Here is a 24,817-nt window from a genome sequence, read left to right as displayed (position 1 = left end):
AAACTTTGTAACCGAGCAGGGGAACAAAGAACCGCGGGGTCTTGTTTACAAGATCACACGAGACAAGCTGAATGTTGGAACAGTGATGTCCAACATTCGCACAGACCAAGGACACACGGTGGACTTCGAGTCCACCGCGTCCGCGCTACTAGATGCGTTAATCCCGGACGATTCGTCCGAGAGCGACACTCCAGAACAAGCGCGAGTCAGACGGGAAGCCACCACCGAGCCGGCGAGTGAAGACGATCCAGTTTTCACGAGCAAGGAGCTTGAAGAGGCGGTGAAACGTCTGAGGAGACGAAAATGCCCAGGCTTAGACCGGATAGAGCCGGAACTTGTAAAATGCTCGGTCGGAATACTTCGCACCGAGCTGCTTCGGCTCTACAATGGTTGCCTCGAGCACGGGACCTTCCCCTCCAGGTGGAAAGTCGGCTCAATCAGAACTATTCTGAAAGCGCCTGACAAACCGGAGACGGAGGTGAAGTCCTATCGTCCGATTTACCTACTATCCGTAGTAGGCAAAGTTCTTGAGAAGCTAATCGCTATGCGATTAGCTAAAGTATTCCAAAGCCCGGAATACGCATCTGACCGGCAATACGGATTCAGACCTGGGCGATCCACGGAAGATGCCGTGGTAAAGCTGAGGGGTCTGATATCCAGCTGCGAAGATAAGTATGTCCTGGCGCTCGCCTTCGACATCTCGGTTGCATTTGACAATGTCTGGTGGCCGAGCATCCTCAGCGAGCTGAAGAGGCGAGGTTGTCCACGCAATCTCTATCGGCTAATGGTGGACTATTTCTCCAACCGTGTGGTGACCATAGTGTCTAATCACGGAGAAGTGAGGAAAGTCGTAACCAAAGGCTGCCCACAGGGATCAATTCTCGGTCCAAGCTGTTGGAACTTAGTCTTTGACGGAGTTCTACAGCTCTTATCGAACACCGGGCTCGCTTGCGAGCCCATAGCCTATGCGGATGATCTCCTCGTACTTGTCAGTGGCAACACGAGGAAGGAACTCCGGCTCAAAGGCCAAAAGGTAGCAGATGCGATTTCTGCGTGGTGAAAATCACAAAAGTTATCGCTATCTGCTCCTAAGACCGAGATGATCTTGCTAAAAGGCTCTCTGCATAGAGAAAGGTCGCCTGTGGTGAGGATTGATGGAAGAAGTATCGCCGTAAAGGATACCATTCGGTACCTCGGCGTATACTTTGACAAGCAACTGGGAATTACCTCCCATGTTGCGTACGTGAGTGCTAAGTCTCTGGAGACGTGTAATGCGTTTTCAAAGATTGCTCGTTCGAACTGGGGATTGGGACACCGGGCCATGCGTACTATGTACCGTGGCCTATTCGTCCCAATCGTGGCGTACGCTGCTGCGGGCTGGGCAGACCTTCTCACCTTTGTATCGAGAAAAGCTCTCATCAAAGCGCAGAGGAGAGCTCTGCTTGGCTGCATCAAGGCCTATAGAACGGTATCGACGGATGCGGTCCCTGTGATCGCCGGTGCGGTACCGATAGACTTGGTGATAGCGGAGCGAATATGCGCCTACAAGATACGAAAGGAACTTGATATCGAGTTTGAGACATGTCGTATTAGTCAAGCCGATCTGGCTTCCGGAGCTGTAACGCCCAACGATGCACTAGCTGAGGTAAGGCGAGCAGCTCTGGCGGTGTGGCAACGGAGATGGTCGTCATCGACTAAGGGAAGGACTACCTTCCAATACTTCAACGATGTATCAGACCGTCTCCGCGCGCGATGGGTGATCAGCGATCACTACGTCACACAATTCCTAAGCGGACACGGAGATTTCCGTGCGAAGCTCAAGGAATTCACTTTGGTGGAGGACGAGCATTGCGAGTGCGGCGAAGTGGAAACACCTAGCCACATCCTGTACGCTTGTCCGCAGTACGATCAAGCGCGAGAACTCCTACGCCAGGAAGCTGCTGCTAAAGGTCACCCGTGGCCGGCGCAGCCAGCACTCCTGGTAAGCGAGGCTCTATTCAAGAGCTTCCGGAACTTCGCGCGAGACGTACTAAAACTAAAGTGGAGTCGAACGCGTGAACGATTGGACACCACCAGCGGTTAAGATCCCTCGGGATCTTAACTCCTCGGGCCAGGATTCAAGCCCCTCCCGCTTATAGCGGGAGTTCCTGGAAAGGGTTGGACTCGAGGTGGCAGTGGAATCGATGTTGCATGTCCCTCCAATAAGGCAGGCGACGAAAGAGTAGAGCCATAACATCTGGCATGACGAAATGTAGTAGTAGCGGGTACGAACTGTATGTTCGAGGTACGGAGCAGCCGGGGCAACCCGACTCATAATCTACAATACTACCTGTCTCTATCTTTTTTTTCTCTACGATAGCATGTATCGCGATGACAAACGACTAGGAAGCGTGTTTACCGAGTTAATAGCGATCCGAGTGACACCCGGCCGTACTACATTCTGTTCTACCAGGTTCACGGGTACCAGCGGCGTAGTGTTTTGAAAAAAAATTAAAAAAAAATTAATAAAAGACTCAGTATATTTCAAAGTACCAGCGGCGTAGTGCTTTGAAAAAAAAATAAAAAAACAAATAATAAAAGGAACAGTATATTTCAAAGTACCAGCGGCGTATTGCTTTGAAATTCGTACGCATTTTCAAAGTAAAGTACCAGCGACGTAGTGCTTTGAAAAAAAAATAATAAATGGAACAGTATATTTCTTTTATCATATATGCTATAATAATATAATAGCTATTATTATAGCTAGGGGCCTCGTCTAACCGACAAGACGAATCTCCAAGCATAGGGCTGAGTCTCAACAGATCGCAGCGTGGTAACTGCTCTACCGAGTACAACACCCCGCCCGGTACCTAAGTCGTCTACAGACGATTCCGAGTCTCGACGTCGAACTTGGAGTACCCATGATCGACCGTTAGAACGCCGTGTCCGTCGTGTCGGAGAGATCCCGACGACGGGTACAAAGACGTCCGTACGGCAAAATGGGGCCCGTGCGATGACCGCCCACGAGGAGTGTTATACTTACAGCCATTCTCGGTAGTGAACCCTTTCTGCCTTAGGTTTTGAACGATTACCCCTCGGAGACAGCCGTCGATTATTGATGAGAATATTCTGCTCAGTGCGGAACTAATTGTTATGGGACGCCAGTTTTCCACCTTTTCTAGGTCACTTCCCACTTTAGGGATCAGAGTTGTACGATTCTGATTACATGCAGTTGGGTAGTGATTTACAAGGCATAGGATGTTATATAGCATTGCAACTACGGTCGTTATCCCTTGCGTTTTTAGGTGTTTCTTTTGTATATTATCCGGGCCGCCGGCAGTTTTATTATTCATTTTTTTTATTCTTATGTCTACTTCCCCAGCCAGAATTGGGTATAAAATATCCGATATCGATATAGGCTGTCGTATAAAAGTTTTCTCTTGAAGTACCGGGCCGTTTGTTTCCCAGAGGTTTGTATATAATTCTTTAACCTCACTGGCGATAGGAGGTGGTCTGGGTGGGTCGATGAATGTGTGATCGCCCTTGATAATAATATCCGCTAATTTGTTAGGGCATTCTTTATATAAGTCTTGACAACGTGCATATCTAAACTTTTTCCGGTTGTTACTGTTATTTATTCTTGTTTTGTTTCTGATCCTTCTATTTTTATTATTATTATTGTTGTTATTGCGTATATTGTTGTTGTTGTTATTGCTTATGTTATTATCGTTGTTGTTATTATTCTGGTTGTTATTGCATGTCTCGTTGTTGTTGTTTTTCTTTTTATTATTATTCCTCGTATTCTTACCAGCCGGCATGTTGCTATTGGTAGCTTCATCACTTCCTAGTAAGAATGTTATTAGTGTATCCGACACGTAAGAATCGATTTCTAGTTTTAGTTTGTCAATATCCTCTTTATGATTCAACCAGATGTTTTTAAGCTTTATGTGCAAGTTTTTAACACTAGGAGGAGCATCATTTATACTGATGCTCTCGATGGCGGTCGTCATCGTTTTCCGCCAATCTATATCTTCGGCGTTAGGGTCCTGCGCTTCACTGTTGAGGCCCTCTTGCCTAGGAACTACCTGTGGGTTGACAGATTCAAGTTGGTCGCTTATATCCTGGAATTCTTCAACCAATCTATTGGGATTAGTTTCTGCGCTTTCCACTTCATCTAGTTCTACGACTATATCTTCCGTTTGGATGCTTTCAGGGTTCTTTATTACGCCTTTCTTCCTGAGGGAACCTCGCTTATCGCTAATTTGTTTCGCTGTCTTATTCGTTAGGAACTTCATTATTTCTTTGTTAGGAAATGCATGTAGCCGGAAGCGGGCGTCTAGCTCGATAAGCTTGTTTGTTTCTTCCGCAGACCATACCCCTCTGTCAGACCTTCCGTCTGCAACCGCTGGGCACTCCAAAGGTCTTACGAGCGCCTGCTTTCTTTTCTCATTCCTGATTGCTGGGTGCACTAGTCTCTCGTGGGTGGATAAGCCCCTAATTGAAGAGAAACTCATATCGCAAGCCTCACATTGGAAAGGCTTCGCTTCTAATCTAACAGCACCTTTGCATTTACCGTAATGACAGGACCATTTATGAGGCTTATCAAAGCTTTTGCCACAGTCTCTGCACTCCCATATAAACGTTTGCACTAAATGGTGTTTATCAAAGTGTAACGTTAGGTCTCTAAGTTTTCCACATGATATTTGTAAATTATCCTTTATGCATATGGGGCACAACATTCCGTTTTCTTGTAATGGCACCCTGATTGTGATTGCAGCAGAAACAACCGTCTCGTTGTCCGTGTTCAAAGCCATGTCTTCACCTGTGGTCCCCTCCAAAGCGGACGAGTCCGCCACACAACTACCGGGACCAGGTAGTTGTGTGTCCGAGGCATCATTGTTATTCGATGTATTATCCATTTTCGTTTAGAGTGATTGGTATCCGAGCATAGAGATCAGTAATATTATCCAAATCTAGTTCCGTAATTCAAGCCATAGTCGCATAATAGTCAATCAATCAACGTATTAATACGTGGTTTCTCTTTTTTTTTAAGCTCATAATTTCGAAGTTCACAAGACTCACTTTTCACACTTGATAGTGTTGACTGGAAAACCAGGTATTAATGTTAATGTTTTATACGTCCTTACTTTCCTCTTTCCTAAGAAAGGGTGTTCGCCACGCTACCTTTAGCCATGATTAGCACTATCAATGCATTATGCCCGATGCGCCAATCATGTTTCCGGCAGGAACCACGAGGAGGTAGGTAGTGTGACTTGGATGGTGAGAGGCTAAGGGCCTAAGGGCCTATATTGCGTATCACCATCCCGTGTAACCAAGGCTCTCACTTCTGGGCGGGAGTACTCTCATTTCTGACAGATTTTCTTTCTCCTTACATTCTCTCGCCATGTGTCCAAATCCACTACACTTAAAGCATCTCAATACACTCACAAATTCTTTAAATTTGCATGCTCTCCATTTCACATACACGCGTCCTTGTTTCATAAGCATGTTCTTCATTTTCGCATTCATTTCAATTATGACATTTCCCACATCCGCATCCTTCTTGTTCATTCTACTTATGATCTTCACTCGCTCTGCAAATTCATTCCTACTCACGCATTCCTTCAGATTCTTTTCATACAACTCATTCATAAAATCCTCACCAATCATATCATTAGGCACATCATATACAATTATTTTCGGCCCAATTTTCCTCGGCAATTCAACTTTTAAACCCACCTCATTAAACTTAGCACAATCTCTCATCTTCTGCAATTCCTCCTCACTAGCCGTCTCAATTGTCACACCCCCACTTCTAATCCTTCTCACAGCTCTCACTCTTACATCCAGTACCGTGCTAACTTCTTTTATAACTTTTTCCTTAACCTGCTCGCTAGTCATCTTTACATTGACGTCTTTCGGCCTAATAACTACAGCATACTTTTTATCTTTCATTACTTCCACTCTATCCGCACTATCCACACTCATTCTTCGCGTTTCCCATACTTTTAAGCCAGCCATTCTCGCATACGTTCGAGGAGGTTCATCCAGCACAGTCGCACGTTTCTCACACTCTTCTAACCTACCCTTCAGTCTCTCATTCTCACAAATCAATTTCATCATACACTCTTCATATTCACTCACACAGTTAAACATCTGTTCACAGGTATTCTTAGATACACGATTTGTATCCGAAAACACACATTTCCTTAATTTTTCACCAATCCTTCTCATAACAGTCATACAATCCTCTTCCTCTCTTCCTAAACCTCCCAGTAAACTATCACCCACGTTCAACTCACTCATACTGGAATGCACACTGTCGTGCATCGACCCTTCACTATCCGATCCATCCTTCTTATCTTCCTCCTCCAAACTCAACTTCTGCCTCTTAGAGCCGTTGTCAATCTTCTTCTCCTTCTTCCTCCTCCTATTCTTCTTCTTCTTATTTTGTTTGTTTTTTTGTTTGTTACCATTATCCATGTCTATCCCACGAGTACGGCGGAAAATAATGTCAACCTGGGCAGAGCCCCCACTACCCAGGCAAGGCTATATTCAACTGGAGGCGCCAGGTGTCCAGAGGTTGGCGCGCTCGCGGCTGATGCACCCACCAGCCACGCCCTGATGCCATCGACCAGGGCGTACCCTCTCACCGCGCACCTAAGCTTTGGGTTAGGGATTTTTTATAGAGGTTATCATCCTCGCGGCCCAGCCGATTAAGGCAAGACCCCCGTTCCGGTAAAACATGACCACCGGTTTACGGTATGGGGCCCCGAGCAGCTGCTCGAGGCGCTAGGGGAGCGCTCTTTGACGGGCCAGTCACTCTGAACCACTCCGGCTAGGTAGAACCTGCCAGGGACCGAAGTCCCCGCCGGCACAGCTTCAGAGATCATTCGGGCTCAGTGCCCCCCCACCACGACAAGGTGGCGCTCCATTCGGGGGGGGGGGGGTAGATAGGGACAGAGGGAATCTCGTTAATCCATTCATGCGCGTCACTAATTAGATGACGAGGCATTTGGCTATTTTTTTTTTTTTTTTTTAGAGAGGGGAAATGCTTTAGGCACACCGGTAAAGATGTTAGCTTACCAGTAGTGTGAGACTCGTTGGTATATACTCACTAAAACCCCTCTTTCATTATGCCTGAGTTAGCAGGCAGCACTAGTTACTAGGTGATTCAGGCAATTACAGGTCTATCCGATGCCACTCCTCACATCTCAAGGCACTCTTCGGGTCGTCATCCGATTGAACATCCAAAACTCACTAAGGCCTCCAATCAGTACTCTGGTCGAAATGATCTTCAGCTCTTTCTTCCGCAAAATGTTCAGGTCAATTAGATGTTTTGCTAACTGAGGGCTCCACACTCCTCGGCATGATAGTGTGATCGAGGAGAATGTCACCTTCGTGGCTCTATGCTGCTCCTTGATCTGTCCTTCTAGCTCCCGGTAATACCGAATCTTCTTCTGGTGCGCTTCATCAAGATCAACCTGCTCGCCAACAACTCGTGCATCTAGGACAATCACCGCCTGTTTACATTTACCCAAGATATCAGGCTTCCTGAGTCCCTCCGATGTTCTGAAGTGCGGTTCTTCTAGGACTTCCTCATTGGTCTTTCCCAGAGCTCTCTTAACCACCGCTGCCACCGAATTATGTCTCTCTATTCTCGCAGAGTGTGTTCTGTGGCATCTCTGGAGGATATGGTTGAGAGTTTCAACCTCCTGGCATCCTGCTCTGCATAATCGGTCAGATCTTCGACCTCTGGTTGTCCTAGATTTTGACGGCAATGCATTGATCCGAAGTCTGATAGCGTTGATATAGTCGCGACCAGACAGGAATCGGTTACCTTCAGTAACCCATCGATGCTGTTGTGGCACCATTCTCGATTGTTTCAGGGCCATGCCATCCCACGACTTATGGAGAAGATTCGCCCATCTTTCGTTAAGTTTTGTGGCGTCAGTTATAGAGATACGTCCATCAGTCAACCGTTTGGTTGCTCTGTCAATTTCCTGAAAGAGATAGGGGTATCGCTGCTAGTCACCCTTGCCCAGTTTCAGCAGCCTTTCTCTCCTCTTGAGCGGAATAAACCACCTCAAAGATGGAATGGACAGCCCACCATCCTTAACGTTGGCGTGGATGTACGAGTTGAGCACATCCTTAGGCAAAACCAACCATTTTCTCACTGCACCTCTCACCAAAGCATCGAGCCTTCTGAGCTTACTTAAGGTTACATTTCCTAATATTAGGAGGTGGTAAAGCGATGGAAGTACCATGACCCTAAGCACGAAAGTTCGTTGCTGTGGTTTAAGAGGCGCTTTTGTAAGCTTATCGATGGCCTGCTTCAGTAGCTCTCCTGCTCTATCCGACGCCAGGCGTCCTTCAGGTGTAAATTGGACGCCTAAATACTTCCATTCATCCTCTCTTTTCAGGGCAGGAAGGTCATGGCCGAGGCAACTAAATTTAATCCTTCCGTCTACCACCGACTTTTTAACGTGTGGAACATTCCTGATCGCAATTGTGAACGACTTACTAGCGTTTATTGTCAGTCCACATTGCGACAGGTACACGTTTGCCAGGTCAATAGTTTGTTGCAGTCCCTCCTGTGTCGAGGCCACAAATACCAGGTCATCAGCGAAGGCCAAGGCGTTATAGTGCCTTCCGCCTATATCAACTCCAACTTCACTTGGAATTTGCTGGAGTAGTCTGTCTATAACTAGGTTAAATATGACCGGTGATAGCGGGACTCCCTGTTTAACACCACAGGTGGGATGAAGAGCGTCCGACTCCCAGCCGCTACACCTAAGTCTCGTTGTGCTACGCTGATAGACGTTAGTAACGTACTGCACCAGTCGAGCAGGAGCGCCTTTGGTAGTCAGGGTGTCCCTAATCGTGTGGTGCGTCACGGAGTCGAACGCTTTTGCTAGATCGACCGATGCGATGTAAAGCGGCTTAAAATATTGACAAAAATATTGAAGATATTTTCGGAACAACCATCAACTGGGAGGAAGGCTTTCTGGCGGTCATCGATCTTAACGCCATTGACGAGGCGCGTTGCCAGGACTTTATGGAAAGTTCTTGTAATAACGGAGGAAACTGTAATGGGCCGGAAGTCGCCTCGAGCCGAAGCTTGATCCTTTTTCGGAATCAGAATGGTTCTTGACTCCGTCAGGTGATTAGGAAGTCTTCCGCACAGCAAAAATAGATTTAGTATTCTCGTCAAAATCTCTAGAGGCATTGCTCTTAACTGTCGAGCAGTCACGCCATCTGGGCCCGGAGCGGTAGTTCTCTCCGGCAGCGCTTTCATCACCTCAGAGGGTGTTATGCAACTCCATAGGCCCTCGACAGTATCTTCCATCCGTCCAATGCCAGGTGTTCTCTCACTTTCTTTTGTGAACACCGTTGTCCAAAAGGGAGTCATTTCTTCTTGGGGCGGTGGATGCTCCGTTGTCATATCCTTGAGAATTGTTCGCAGGCAGTTGCAAGGATTCCTATTCCAGGCTCTCTGCGTTTGGGCATATTCTATGCGCCGAGCACGTCGCCTGGTCATCTTCATTTGAGCCTTCTCACACGCAGCCTTCCCTTTTCTTCCACCGATCGCCTTTGGAAAGATCTCGGGTAGATAGATCTCCAGTTCCTGGGAGATCCTGTCAATAGGCCATGCTTCGATATGCTCCCATATATGTATATTTTAGATGTTGCGACGAGTATTCAGTGCCATCAAGAGGCGTCATCTCAGAGCCTAGATCAAGGATCGTCCGAATCAGACCATTCTGCTCCTCTTCATGCCCCGATGAGCCCTCATCTGAGGGTTGATCATGGGGATTAGCATCAACAATGCTACTTTCGTTCATCTCACTGATGAATTTTTGAACCAGCTCCTTGTAGCTCTGGTATTTACGCTGCCCTTTTATCGCTTCTAGGGAGCGATTCTTGAGGAGCTTCAGTAGAGCCTGATTTATGAAGCGCTCGCCATTCAACGTAAGGCGCGCCTCCTGTCTCGCCATAAGCGAACGTTCCTCTGCACACCACGGAGCCCTGCGGACGGTCATACCTTCTAGAGCATTTTGGTCGTACCAGTTTTTATGTACTCTCTGTTCATGGACACTACGGCCACGTAGTTTGTCAAATGATCTGGAGCAACCCGGAGCCCTGCACGGGTATGGAGCGACATCAGACACACCCGGATCACCATTATCACCCATAGTCGGGTCGATTGAACCTGAGGGCCCATCGACAGAATTATTTTTCATCCGAGGCTTTGTTCTGTTATTTGGGCCGACTAAAGAAGACCGAGAGGGCTGGCAACCCCCAAGGCCTGTAAACGCAGAGGCAGCTATTAGTTTCCTCGCCCGCCTGTCTAGACGGGCGAGTACTCGTAGCGGGACCCACGAAGAGGATGCTGCTTGCTAACTAAGACACCCTTTTTTTTTTTTTTTGAGAGGAGAAATGCTTTATGCATACCGGCAACGATGTTAGTTTGCCGGTAGTGTGGGACTCTGATGGTAATATACCCACTAAAACTCCTCTTTATTATGCCTGTATGGCAGGCAGCACCCTTTGCTCCGAGTAGGTTATTCCTCCCGCTATCCAATCCCCGTCCTGGTGATGGTTGTCCGGTTAAAGCGCCAGAACGCGTTCAATCCTCCTATCAGCACTCGTGTACTTAGGATCTTAAGCTCCGATTTTCGTAGGACCCCCATATTGATTAATGAGCTGGCTGATGCTTCGTTCCATATACCGCGATATGAGAGCGTGATTGTCGTGTATGATACGCTTTGCACAGCGTACCGCTCCCTGATAAGGGCTTCTAGAGGTTTGTACTTCTCGGCTTTGGTCTTGTGTGCCACATCTGTCTCTATATGCTCGCTTACCACTTGTGCATCCAGGACAACTGCCACAGAACCCTTCTTGCAAATAAGGTCTGGTTTTCTTAACCCTTCTGGTGTTGCGAAGTGTGGCTCGTTATCGACCTTATCGAACTTCTTCGCCAGAGCTCTTTCCACGTATTTAATGATGGCGTTGTGCCGCTCAATTCGAGCTCTGTGCGTTCGGTGACATTGCTGGACCACATGGTTTAGCGTCTCGACAGCGTTACAGCCACCTCGACACATGCGGTCTTTCCTCTGTCCTCTGGCCGTCCTGGACCTCGTTGGCAGAGCATTAATTCTTAATTTCGTGGCATTGAGGAAATCTTTTCCACTTAAAAATCTACTGCCATCCAGAACCCACCGATGTTGCTGGGGCACCCTTCGAGACTCCTTTAAGCCTCTCCCATCAATCGACTCATGGAGCAACCTTGCCCTCCTTTCCTCAACCTTCGCGACTGAGTCGTGCGTTACTTGGTGTTCTGTAAGCCTCCGTGTGGCTTTTTGGATTTCCTGAGAGAGGAAGGGATCGGTTGGTTGACCTCCCTTTTGCAACTTCAACAGTCTCTCTCTCCTTCGTAGGGGCATAAGCCACCTAGCGGATGGTATAGATAATCCGCCATCTTTGGCATTAGCGTGAAAGTAAGCCTTGACCGTGTCATGCGGGAGGCAGAGCCATTTCCTCAACGCTTTCCTCGCCATTGTGTCGATCTTTTTAAGTCGCCCCAAAGTTGTTTCACCCAGGGTTAGCAGATGGGATATCCCCGGCAGGACCATCACTCGGAGAGCGAATAGTCTCTGTTGCGGCTTAAGTGGCGCTTTGGTCAGCTTGTCTAATGCTTCTGAAAGTCGCGTTTCGGGCTTCGTGGTTGTCCGTCCCTCCGGTGTGAATGGGATACCAAGGTAATTCCACTCGTCTTCCCGCTTAAGAGCAGGCAGTCTCTGGCCAGAGCAGATGAATCGTGTTCGACTGTCCACTACCGACTTCTTCATATGTGGCACATTCGTTAGGGCTACAGTGAAGGACTTAGTAGCGTTAATCCTAAGCCCGCACTTTGTCAGGAAGTTTGTTGCTTCGTCGATCAACAATTGGAGGCCTTTAGGTGTTCTGGCTATGAATAGCAGGTCATCAGCAAACTCTAATGCGTTAAAGTGACCTTCTACAATGTCCGCACCAATCTCTGATGGAATGAGACGCAGGAGGTTGTCCATTATCATATTAAAAATGAATGGAGACAGGGGGTCTCGCTGTTTAACTCCGCAGGTGGGATTGATCTGATCTGACTCCCAATTACCACACGAGAGTCGTGTCGTACTCCTCCGATACACGTCCATAATGTAGTCGATCATGGGTTGAGGCAGCCCCATAGTCTCGATAACATTCTTAATTGCCCTGTGTGACACAGAGTCAAAAGCTTTTGCAATGTTGAATGATGTAACGTATACCGGTTTGAAGTTTTGACGAAGGTATTTTAGTATCAGATCTAGAGCGAATATATTATCATTGCAACCATCTCTAGGTAGAAACGCGCTTTGCCTTTTATCCAGCTTCACGTGGTGCATAAGACGCCTTACCATTATTTTGTGGAAGGTTCTCGTTATTACCGAAGAGATCGTTATCGGTCTGTAATCGCCAGTGTCCACCGCACCGTTCTTCTTCGGTATAAGCGTCGTTCTTGAATGAAGGAGATGCTTGGGCAGTTTTCCACACATCAAGAAACGATTGAAAATTCTTGTCAAAATGTGAAGTGGAACCGCGCGTAGCTGTCTTGACGTCAGACCATCCGGACCTGGGCTGGTGGTTAGGTCAGGGAAGGCCCTCTAGATTTCATGTGGCTCGATTACATTCCACAGCTCCGGCACTACTGTTCTCTTCGGTATAATGCCGAGGGATTCCTCGCTCTCACACGTCATAGTTGTTTGCCAGAATCGAATCATCGTATCCTTATCAGGTATTGTTGACAAGGATTTACCTTTAAGGATAGTTTTAAGGCATCTGCATGGGTTCTTTTTCCAGGCTCGCTGTGTGATGGCGTACTCGGCACGCCGAGCTTGCCGCCTGGTTTGAGTTCGATTTGAAGGCAGCTTTGATGGTCTTTTTGTTTTCGACGACAGTGGGAACGTCTGTAGTAAATAAATCTCTAGTTCTAGAGATATTGTTTCCTTCCTACCGGCAAATGTGAGCATATTCGCTCCAACTGATCGGCATGGAACTCCGACCCCATTAGGGGCTCCATGCTTGCGAACATGTCGAGTATTGAGGTAAGCAGGCCGGTTTGTGACTCATGCTGTAGCGAGTCTTGTTCTGTGTTACAGCACTGAGCCTCATCAGCTCTCTCCATTTCAGATATAATCTGGAGGACTTTTTCCTTATGGGCCTGCTTCCTCCTTTGGCCTTTAATGGATTCGAGGGTTCTGTTTGGGAAGAGAGGTGTCAATGCCTTATTTATGAATTTTTCACCCTCTAGGACTAGACGTGCCTCCTCGCGAGCCAGGAGAGCCGATTCATCGACACTCCACTGCGCTTTCTTGCTTTCGATGTTTGCAAGCAATCTCTCATCATTCCAGTTTTTGTGGGCACGTTGTTCGTGTACACCTCGTCCTCTTGCGTTCAGGAGAATTTTTCCACAGCCGGGATACCGACATAGACGGGGATCGTCAGCGTTTGGTCTAACTTCCTCGGGTGTCGGGCTGGTTGAGCCTGAGGGCCCTCCAACAAAATTAATTTCATCCGAGGCTTGTTCGTTAGTTTCAGGGCCGACAAGTTACAGTCCAGAGGGCTGGCAACCCCCAAGACCGTTTTTAGCAGAGGCAGTACTTAGCTTTCCCCCCCCCCCCCCCCCCCCGAGGGGGTACTAGCAGCGGGACCCACGAGAAGGGGACTGCTTGCTAACTAAGACTCCCGGTTAAGAGAGTCATAGTTACTCCCGCCGTTTACCCGCGCTTTTTTGAATTTCTTCACGTTGACATTCAGAGCACTGGGCAGAAATCACATTGCGTCAACACCCGTGGGGGCCATCGCAATGCTTTGTTTTAATTAGACAGTCGGATTCCCCTAGTCCGTGCCAGTTCTGAGCTGAGCGTTGAATGGCGGCCGAAGAGGACGACCGTTCTAGACGGAAGCCTCGCAGCAAGGAAGATCCGCGGGAGGCTAAACCACGGGACCGAGCTCGGATTCCCATCAATGTGTTCACCTCGCCCAGGCCCGGCACGTCAGCCAGGCGTGGTCCAGGAATTGTATCCGTAGACCGCAATGTGCGTTCGAAATGTCGATGTTCATGTGTCATGCAGTTCACACGTTGACGCGCAATTAGCTGCGTTCTTCATGGACCCACGAGCTAAACGATCCACCGTTCAGGGTGATCGTATAATTTGATTTATAATCAATATATAATTATGTCTCTTGTTCTGCGTTTCATAAGAACGCCGATACCTGAATGCTCCAACCAGCGCGCGAAGGAGATTCAGGCGTCGTTTTTAAGGACGACACACGATCGTCCGTATAAACGGAAACCGTCGCGAGTACGCGATGCAATGCGCACACGTATCCGACGGCCGGGCGGAAAATACATTGAAAAACCTTTAAAGTGGAAAACACAGGAGGAGAATTCACAAAACGACGGGGATCATAGACAACCGGATACTGGATCCCGACACTTCTCTTCCTCCTCTCTTATTGGAGAATGAACTCGATAACTAGCGGACTTCACAGCCGGCTCTGGCCGTGCGCGATCGTTCGTCCCAAGCTCTTGTGCGCTGTATTATCGCCACACAGAGAGTAGAGTGTCAGAATCACACACAGCTTTACGCGAGCTACGCAGCCGGTCCTCTCGAAACACATTTCCAATTGTGCACGGAGAACGATTATTCGATACTAGCGGACTTCACAGCCGGCTCTGGCCGTGCGCGATCGTTCGTCCCAAGCTCTTGTGCACTGTATTATCGCCACACAGAGAGTAGAGTATCAAAAATCGCACACAGCTTTAAAATGCAAGCTTCACAGCCGGTCCTCTCGAATATACGTGTGCGTAAACGAACACGCATGCGGCGACGTTTTGTGCTCTATGTTATACGCGAACTCGATAAATAGAGCGGGACTCACAGCCGGCTCTGGCAGCGGTCATTCGTCCCACGCTCGTGTGTGCGCTATCGCCACACAGAGTAGGGTGTCAGACTCACGCAGCTTTAAAAGCGAGCTTCACAGCCGGTCCTTCTCTCGGTCCTATTCCTCGACGTTCGTGACAGAACACAACGCGTTCACCGCAAGTTTTCCACAGGCTACCCTGTTGTTGTCCTCTCTTTCTCTAGAGGAGAGACAACACCACCGTTTCCAATGGACGTATCTCGGACACCACAGGCGAAGACCGAGGAAGCGCGATATGTGGATTCGAATCGACGCTTACATCCCTGTTCTTGCGACCGTAATTGTCCATATAATTGTCGAGAGCCTACACACAGGCAGACCAATGGCGTATATTATAATATACACGTCTCTTTGACACGAGGTATTTTTATCAAAGAGAACACGATCCATCAGGTGGCGGGTGAAAAACATCGATTCGTAACGACGGGTATTTCTATATTCGTGGTTAAGCTATAACATTCAGCGTCCGACGGGAAACCGCACCCGTCCGATCGTTCGAGTTTGCAATGCAAACGTCGGTGACGATTCCCGAAGACCCGAAGTACAGCTCTTCGTACTCACTCCCCAATACAAGTAAACGATGCGATGCTCCACCTTCACGCAAGCACCGTCTGTTTCCTCGTGTGTCATTCTCATTGAGATCTTTCGTCCCATTGTCGAAAGAGTGCATATATTATATATTGCCGTGTTTGTGCACAAATGGTCTGGCGGGCTCTCTGCGCCTTAATTTTGGCCAACAACGTGGCGCGAACGGACGGGAGAATTGTACGCTTTGAGTAACTATGTACTCCATGCGTAACTATGACCTCCACACGTAAGCCGTTGCATGGGGAGGAGTTCGTCGCTATACACATCCCCTACTCCCCTTTTTCTTTATTTTCTCATCATACGATGATTACACAGGAGAGTGAATTCCTTTTATTATAACCTTGTACTCTCCTGTTGGTCTTTTCTGTGTGCTTTGAAAGCATTTTTGTATGTATATATATGTTTTCACGTTGCCCTGATTTCCTGGCCCGTCCGACTGGAGAAAACCTGGGCAACGGCGGGTTTTTATAGACCGTGAGGCCGGGCCACGCTCGGCCGCGCGATACGTGGTCCACCCGTGACAAAAGGTATCCCGTAGGCTCGATTTTCCGACGGATCTTATACGGTTCGGAGCTGGAAACGGGCGCCAGACACTCGCAAGTGTCACACGAACAATTCGTAATGAACGCGAGACGCGAATTACGATACCGAACCTACGAGAATCGCGCGAGGGCCTGAATAGCGGCAGCCTGGGCCAGGATCCTACGCGGAGGGAATACGGGACGTATCCCGCGGCGGAAAGGTTTCTCACAATGAAGCGTACACGAGTTAGGGGCTTCGAGTTAACATTTATTTCGTCCGGTTTTTACAAGGAGCTGCCGGGATCGCCCGGCAGCGGTGTAATCGAAGCCCGCGCGGTTTTACAAATTTGTACGACGGTTGGGCGGTCGCTCGCGCTATTTGCACCCGGGTATGCTTTCTCACGCGTCGAACCCGATCGCGGGCGCGATGTACGGCAGCCTCTATCGACAATTAGCCGGTCGTGAAGTGACCGGATTCCGATGAAATACGCGGCAGCAAATTCGAAATGACTGTGGCCGTCGGAAGTAGCCGGAAACGGCAATACGGTTTTCGTCGCGTCGTCCCACCGTGGGACGTCCCCAGATTGGATTCGCCAAAAATCGGTAACGATACGGGCCCCCCGTCCGTTCACCGACCGACGGCCTCACCCCCATCTCGATTCTAGTCTGATCGCGATTCACGGCGAGCGAGGACACGTCTTAAATTCGACTCGAAGTCCGGCCGATTCGCAAAAACGCTACCGAGCCAACGCGAAAATCATAGTAGTGCGGAAAAACCTGTTCGGCACTTACCACGCGGCACGTGGCTTCCTAATCGCTTCGGTCTCTCTTTACGGCAGCTCTGGGCTCCCTAGCGGCTTTGATTTTTCGGGATTCGGCAGCTCTTTCAATCCCTACGTCTCGGCAGCTCTTTCAATCCCTACGTCTCGGCAGCAGTGATTATGTTCAAAATTACTGTATGATTTACGCACTCGTAAAACGACTAACCCGGACTCGTGTCGGCAGCACAGTGCCCTACTTCGCGAAGACTCGCTAACGCGGAAGCGAGGCGTCCCCCACTATCCTACTTTTCCCTGCTCCCGCGCGACGCTCGAACCTATCGCTTGCTCTCGCGCGGCAGGGCCGCGCCCGGCGGTACGGGGCCCTCGGCTACGGATCCATCGGCCAACGCTTTCCTGGCGACACGCGTTGATTGGCCGCTTCCCTTGGAGACAGTCAGCGTGAAATTCCCACGACGGGTGCGTGTATCTTTTCGGGACGAGGCGGCGACGAGGTCGAGATGATGTACGCCTCAGACCCGTAATTCCTCGGCGGCGCCTCCGGGTTGGTAGGCCCGGGCTCGGTGTCCTCCTCGTTGACTTCCTGCAGGGCGTCCTCCGTACCCGTCCCCCGAACGTTTTCCCTCCGGGTTTTCCGCGTCCCTGGGAGGAGGGAAAAGGATCCGGGTCCCCCTGGGACCCGGCCACGGTCCTGCAACTTCGTGTCGCGCCAAATGGCGCGGCATTCAAACCGCGTCAATATCCAACCTGGGATCTCGGACGCTTCCAGGGAGATCGATCACGACCACCGTTATCGCGGTGGTGCTGCCAAGGGGCGGCCCGGTCTTTCGATCTAAGATCTGAGGGACGTGGACAACTTTGCCACGTCACAATATATATATATATTCATGGATCTGGCAGATGTTTGATTTGTAATGATCCTTCCGCAGGTTCACCTACGGAAACCTTGTTACGACTTTTACTTCCTCTAAATGATTAAGCTTGGTCATCTTCCCGGCAACATCGGCAATGCCGAAACATTGCCGCGTACTAGTCCGAAGACCTCACTAAATCATTCAATCGGTAGTAGCGACGGGCGGTGTGTACAAAGGGCTGGGACGTAATCAACGCGAGCTTATGACTCGCGCTTACTGGGAATTCCTCGTTCATGGGGAATAATTGCAAGCCCCAATCCCTAGCACGAAGGAGGTTCAACGGGTTACCCGGGCCTTTCGGCCAGGGAAAACACGCTGATTCCTTCAGTGTAGCGCGCGTGCGGCCCAGAACATCTAAGGGCATCACAGACCTGTTATTGCTCAATCTCGTGCGGCTAGAAGCCGCCTGTCCTTCTAAGAAGATTTGTTTGTACGTTGGTAGTAAAAACCCAACGACAGAAGCCGGGGGCCTTCGAGATACCATAGTAACGTCTATTTAGCAGGCTAGAGTTTCGTTCGTTATCGGAATTAACCAGACAAATCGCTCCACCAACTAAGAACGGCCATGCACCACCACCCACCGAATCAAGAAAGAGCTATCAATCTGTGTATCGGAAAAGGTCGCCGGCCGAACGATACTTAGAATGAGGAGGAGCCGGAATCGCACAGCGGTGTGCGTCGAAGTTGAGTGAAAAGGAGTCTGTGACGAACACGTGTATTTGGATGAAAGTGGACTGTACTTTTGAACTGTATGAAAGTGAACTGTATGTGAAACTGTACGAACACTGTACTTTGAAATATACAATAAATATGTACACGAATAACGCGTTGATTAGCGAGTTGAAACCAACGATTAGGAAGAGCGCAGAGAAACAGGACCGAGTCGCACCACGGTTGCACAGCGAAGAGGAAGTTGAATTCGGAGACCGACCGAATCTGCCGTCCTGGAAGTCGCGTATTGGTCCTTTTTGGATCACGCGATGATCCATGATCGATCATTGGGTCACGATCGATGGATCCCGAGGGGAAAGACGGGGGTAACGCGAGCTGGCGCAACGACTTTCCGCGAGGCCGCGTTCGGTGGCCGACGTCACGGCGGGGCAAGAGGAGCGCGAGACGAAAACCCCACCGCAAACGTTCGCGCGATCGTAAACAATCTGTCAATCCTTCCGGTGGCCGGGCCTGGTGAGGTTTCCCGTCTTGAGTCAAATTAAGCCGCAGGCTCCACTCCTGGTGGTGCCCTTCCGTCAATTCCTTTAAGTTTCAGCTTTGCAACCATACTTCCCCCGGAACCCAAAAGCTTTAGTTTCCCGGAAGCTGCCCGCCGAGTCATCGTAGGAACTTCGGCGGATCGCTAGCTGGCATCGTTTATGGTTAGAACTAGGGCGGTATCTGATCGCCTTCGAACCTCTAACTTTCGTCCTTGATTAATGAAAACATTTTTGGCAAATGCTTTCGCTTCTGTCCGTCTTGCGACGATTCAAGAATTTCACCTCTAATGTCGCAATACGAATGCCCCCATCTGTCCCAATTAATCATTACCTCGGGGTTCCGAAAACCAACAAAATAGAACCGATGTCCTATTCCATTATTCCATGCACAAAGTATTCAGGCGAAGATAGCCTACTTTGAGCACTCTAATTTGTTCAAAGTAAACGTACCGGCCTACCTCGACACTCAGTGAAGAGCACCGCGATGGGATATTAGTGGGACCGCCCCGTGAAGAGCAAGCCCACCGGTAGGACGTACCACATAATGCCAGTTACACACCTCGAGCGGTGAACCGACACTGTGACACACAGATTCAACTACGAGTTTTTTAACCGCAACAACTTTAATATACGCTATTGGAGCTGGAATTACCGCGGCTGCTGGCACCAGACTTGCCCTCCAATGGATCCTCGTCAAAGGATTTAAAGTGTACTCATTCCGATTACTACAGATAAATTTTAACATTTCTATGTTATTTTACACAAAATAACCAACTTTTCATAATTCACCGAACTTTGAAAATTTTTCTAAGTCCCACCGCTAAGAGGAAACTTTTTCCGTATCGGTCCTAGACGATTTTCGACGTGATATCACTGTAATATAGACGGTTTCTAACAATATATATCATCACACCAAACTCGCTACAATTATTATTTACCGAGTTATTAGCAAATAATGGACGGATGTGCTACATCGTCGGACGTTGGACGAAAATTTTTCTAACTCCCACCGCTAAGAGGAAACTTTTTCCGTATCGGTCCTAGACGATTTTCGACGTGATATCACTGTAATATAGGGGGTTTCTAACAATATATATCATAACACCAAACTCGCTACTACTATTATTTACCGAGTTATTAGCACATAATGGACGGATGTACTACTCCGTCGACAAAACTCTCGGAATTTTTCTAAGTCCCACCACTAAGAGGAAAATTTTTACGTATCGGTCCTAGACGATTTTCGACGTGATATCAATGTAATATAGACGGTTTCTAACAATATATATCATAACACCAAACTCGCTACTACTATTATTTACCGAGTTATTAGCAAATAATGGACGGATGTACTACTCCGTCGGACGTTGGACGAAAATTTTTCTAAGTAACACCGTTGTAACGAGTCCGTTTCCCGGCGGATCTCGGTACAAACGGTTCCTCGAGGCCGGATTTGGCTCGCCGTGCCAGGGTTCGCAGCGGGATAACGCGAGGGTTACGGCGGGACACGGACGGTCGGGCGCAGGTGGTTAACGACGCGACTCGGCTACACGTTCATCACCCTCCCGGCTTCGCGGTTCGGAGGTCGGCGGTCGCGACTCAGGTCTCGCGCGCGTGTCGGGTCACGGCGTGGTCTTGGCCGTACGCAGCGGCGTTTCCGGACCAGGGCAATTTCGAATGGCAGCAGAGTGGATGAGGCCGAGTCACCACGTGACGCAGGTGCTCACTGGTCACGGCGACTTCGGGGCGCGCCTCTTCGCGTACAGAGTCGCCGACAACAGCAGCTGCGTCTGCGGAGACGAGGAGGACACGGTGAGCCACTTCCTCCTCGAATGTCCACTATTCGACCCGCAGAGGGAGGCTCTGCGGGACATCATCCCTGCCGGCGAGTGGAGGTGGCCTGAGGCGGCACAATACTTCGTGTCGTCTCCAGAGGCATTCTCTCTGCTCGTCGACTACTGTCGCGAAGCCCTCTGGCTAAAGGGCTTCATAGGCCACTAGATAGGCCGAACTGGCATGCGAGCGCCTTAGATATAAGATAGACTTCTCGGAGCGTCCACCCGAGCTGCATCGTAGCGCTCGGGCATGGCATGGCAGACCAGCAACGCTTCGCTGGCAACTGCCGTGCCGGACCCCAATAGGACCCCCCTACTAATGAAAGTCTTACACTTACAGGGTCAGGGTGTGCGTGCGAGCGGCACGCAGCGAGTTCGCCTTCCCGTGGTTCCCCGTGAGCGTAGGTGACTGGACGCGGAGCAATCCACGTCCAGCCACCTGCGGCCAAAGAACTCGTCCACCGCATACGTCTGGGTGGCACTGCTGGATTTTTCCATCGCCCCTTCTGCTCGACAGTGGTGTAGCGAAAAAGTAGATATAAATTTTCTGTTGCGTATGCCTTAAAGGCGAGGTCGCATATCCGACGTCACCATCGAGGTGGCCGGATTTACATTAAATGTCTCTATCTTTTGGGTAGATACGGAAGACACACGGGTCTGATTGGACATGCCAAGGGAAGGGCTCTAATCCCCTGGGAAGCCGGAGCTGTAAGGGACACAACGTGTCCTAGCTGCGCTTGTGCCTCCACGTGGTACCGCTGGAAAGCAGGCTCTTCGGAGTCGAGCGAACCAAACGAAGCGTAGTGGAGTGGAGGAGACAACCACTCTAAGTCCACGTCTCCCACGGACCAAATGGCGTCATGCGTGGGCGCGCCGACGACGACGGCACCGCGGCCAACACCAACACCCAAGGGGTGAAGGGTAGGCCCTCGCGAGAGAGCCGTCAATGCCACAGCGCCCAACAAGACGTGAACACCGGCACCGTGGTTCACGGGCAGCCGAAGTACCCAGCCGCAGAGCGACCGCGGCCCCGAACCCCATCGCGAGTCAAAAGCAAAACGCTGCTGACCGAGGTTCGGAGCCCCCGCGGAGCCGCTCAACGAAGGTCGGGAAACCTAAACTGCCCGCTGGCTGCCAGGGAATCCCACCCAGCACGCCAGAAACCCCGTCGAAAGCAGGCCACCGCTGACCGAGACTCGGAACTCCTGCGGAGTCACTTTGTGACCGCGGTCCCGAGCCCCATCGAGAGTCAGTGGAGCAACGCCGACCGAAGCACGGAACTCTTGCGGAGTCACAAAGTGACCGCGGCTCCGTGCTCCATCGAGAGTCGAGCAAGAAATCACGGCTACACCGAGCGGATCGCAGACGGCCGAGGCCCGAACCCCATCGAATCTAAAGCGGAACGCGGAACCAAGCTGCTACCGAAACATAGAGCTCTATCGGGAGCTATGCACCAAGCGTGCATAGCCGTGGCCTACGGAGCAGCACAGAGACCGCGAGACCGCGGGAAGAGAGCCTCATCGAAAGTCAAGCGGCGGGAAGGGCTCGTGCCTAAGACCGAGGCCATGACCTGCTCCAGACAGGGGGAGACCTACCCACTACCCATATCCCCATCCCGACCAAACCCCCAAGCCGACGCACCGCATCCGCCACCCTCTGGCGCTCCAACGGAACGAAAGAAGGAGACAAGCGTCGAGGCAAAACCCACCGGGACCGGCATCTCTGAAACCCAAAACTCCATTTCTCGAATGGTGGATGAGGCGACGGAACCGGGGGACCCTCCCTGTACTAATTCCTCTCCTTTCTTTTCCAGCCAACCCTGGGAACTGGGGGTTTATCCAGCCGCACAAAAATTTTTCAAACATGATGGTCTCCTCAAGTTCAAAAGATTCCGGAGGTAAACTAGCCCCCCATTCGGATCTCCGGGAGGGGGCTGGACTGGGGGAGACTAACATGGAAGCGGTGAGAAGATCTCGGTTGGTATTACGTCGCCAGCCAGAGATACGAAGATAACGTGGGACGCAGACGGTTGCACCACCAGTCGAGACGCGGAACCGCCCGGTGACGCGCTCGATGACCGCTGCACTCGCAAGTCTTCGACACCGCGAACCCGCTCCCGGGCGGGTTCCCCCTCCATCCGCGCCGACAGTGGTGCGGACCCAACAAGGTTCCAGCCTTCGTGCTGTTCAAGTCCGCCTAGCGAGGTGCGACGAAATTATAGAAAGGAAACAGGCAAAGGAAAGTAAAGGAGAAATAGAAAGGAAACAGGCAAACGATAGTTCCGCGAATAGCTCCGCGAACAGAATAGAGACCGCGTGCGAAAATACGTCCGCGCACGCGTCGTCCAGGGCCTCAATGCCCGCAAGCGTACCGTCTCCGAACGCGAACGAAGTCCCTACCCACATAGAGATACCGCAAGGACAAAGGCTCTCGGAGCCCGCGCCCACGACAGCGACCACGGGGCTTAGAGTAATGCAGCTGAATATGCGTCGTTCAGCTGCGGTAACCGGCGAGGTGCGCCAGCTCATTGTCGAAAAGCGACTTGACGTCCTGCTATTGCAGGAAGCATACGTAAACAAGCAAGAGACGAGCAGCACCGTCTGTGGCTTAGGAACCGGGGTGAGGATAGCGGCAGTACACACGGAAAAGCCGTGGGCTGCAGTAGCCGTATGTAATCCACACCTCGATATAGTCTTCGTCTCACAGCTTAGTAACTCCCACTGTGCATGTGCGGAAATACTGGCTCCCGGTTTCTCATTCCATGTAGCATCGTGTTACTTTCAACACTGCGAAGAGATTGAGAAACACCTCAGGCACCTAGAAATGGTGTTCCGCTCCCTGAGAGGGCAGAGACTATTGGTACCGTTAGATGCCAACGCGCGGTCGTCACTCTGGGGCCCGCAGAGTACCGACGATAGAGGAGCCCAACTCGAATCCCTCGTCGCAGCGTTTGGCATGGAAGTGGTGAACGACGTTGCCCAACCACCAACTTTCTGGACGCCACGAGGTTCGTCACTCATCGACGTTACTCTGGCGTCGCCTTCCATGTCCCGATTCATCCGGGGATGGAATGTCAGGTGCGACTGGACAACTAGTGACCACAATGCTGTGGACATCAGGCTGAGACTGCCAAAAGCCTTAGCGGCGGAACGGAGTGCCGCGAACAACCGATTCGATGTTCGTCGGGCCGATTGGGAACGGTTCGCCGAAAGCCTGGCCGATCTCTCTCGATCGAGGCTGGACAATTTTAGACTGGAGTCCGCTGAAGACGTAGAGAGAATGGCAGAGACGCTCACAGGCACCATCATTGATGCCTGCACCGCGTCGATGCCTCGCAAGCGAAAGTTTAGAAGGTCCAACCCGTGGTGGACAAGAGAGCTAACAAAGCTCAAGAAGGCCGTATACCGGCGGAGACGTGCCTTCCAGCGGGAAAGATACGAGCCAGCTCGGCTCCACAAAATGCTGGCTTACCGCTCCTCTTTGCGTAAGTACAGCAAGGAGGTGAAAAAGATCGAGAGCTGGCAAAAGTTCGTAACGTCGCACGGGAACTCGGAGCCCTGGGGCATCGTCTACAAGCTCCAGGCGAAGAAACTCCGAGTTGAGAGCGTGCTTAGCACACTCCGGCAAGGCACTAAGTGCACAACAAGTGCAGCAGAGACTGCCAGCCTACTGCTGGAAGCACACGTCCCCGAAGATCGGGAAGACGAAGACACGCCCGAGCAGCGTGAGATTAGAAACAGTGCAAGACTGACACCTAACACAGCACTCTCCTCCCCATTCATCGAGGAGGAAGATAGGAAAGCAGCAGCCACTTTCCAGAATAAGAAAGCGCCAGGGCTGGACCTAATTGAAGTCTGTGCCCTCAAAGCCGCAGTTAGTACAATTCCCGATCAGCTGGTACGGCTCTTCAACGGGTGCCTTCAGTGGGGCGTCTTCCCTTCAGCTTGGAAGGAGGGCTCGCTTAGAGTCCTGCTGAAGGGAGAAGGA

General features: G+C 50.4%; 1 long non-coding RNA gene and 1 pseudogene across 1 annotated transcript in view; one reads left to right on the top strand and one right to left on the bottom strand.

Annotated features, from left to right (window-relative positions):
- The window catches only part of LOC143363266 (uncharacterized), a 93,567-nt gene that overhangs the window by 42,610 nt on the left and 26,140 nt on the right, over window positions 1–24,817 (top strand). The window lies entirely within an intron of this gene.
- LOC143363301 (5.8S ribosomal RNA) lies at window positions 14,045–14,200 on the bottom strand (annotated as a pseudogene).

This window comes from Halictus rubicundus, unplaced genomic scaffold, assembly GCF_050948215.1.
Source record: "Halictus rubicundus isolate RS-2024b unplaced genomic scaffold, iyHalRubi1_principal scaffold0029, whole genome shotgun sequence".
Lineage (NCBI taxonomy): Eukaryota > Metazoa > Arthropoda > Insecta > Hymenoptera > Halictidae > Halictus > Halictus rubicundus.
Note: the sequence above shows the minus strand (reverse complement) of the source record. Positions and strands in the feature narration are given on the sequence as shown.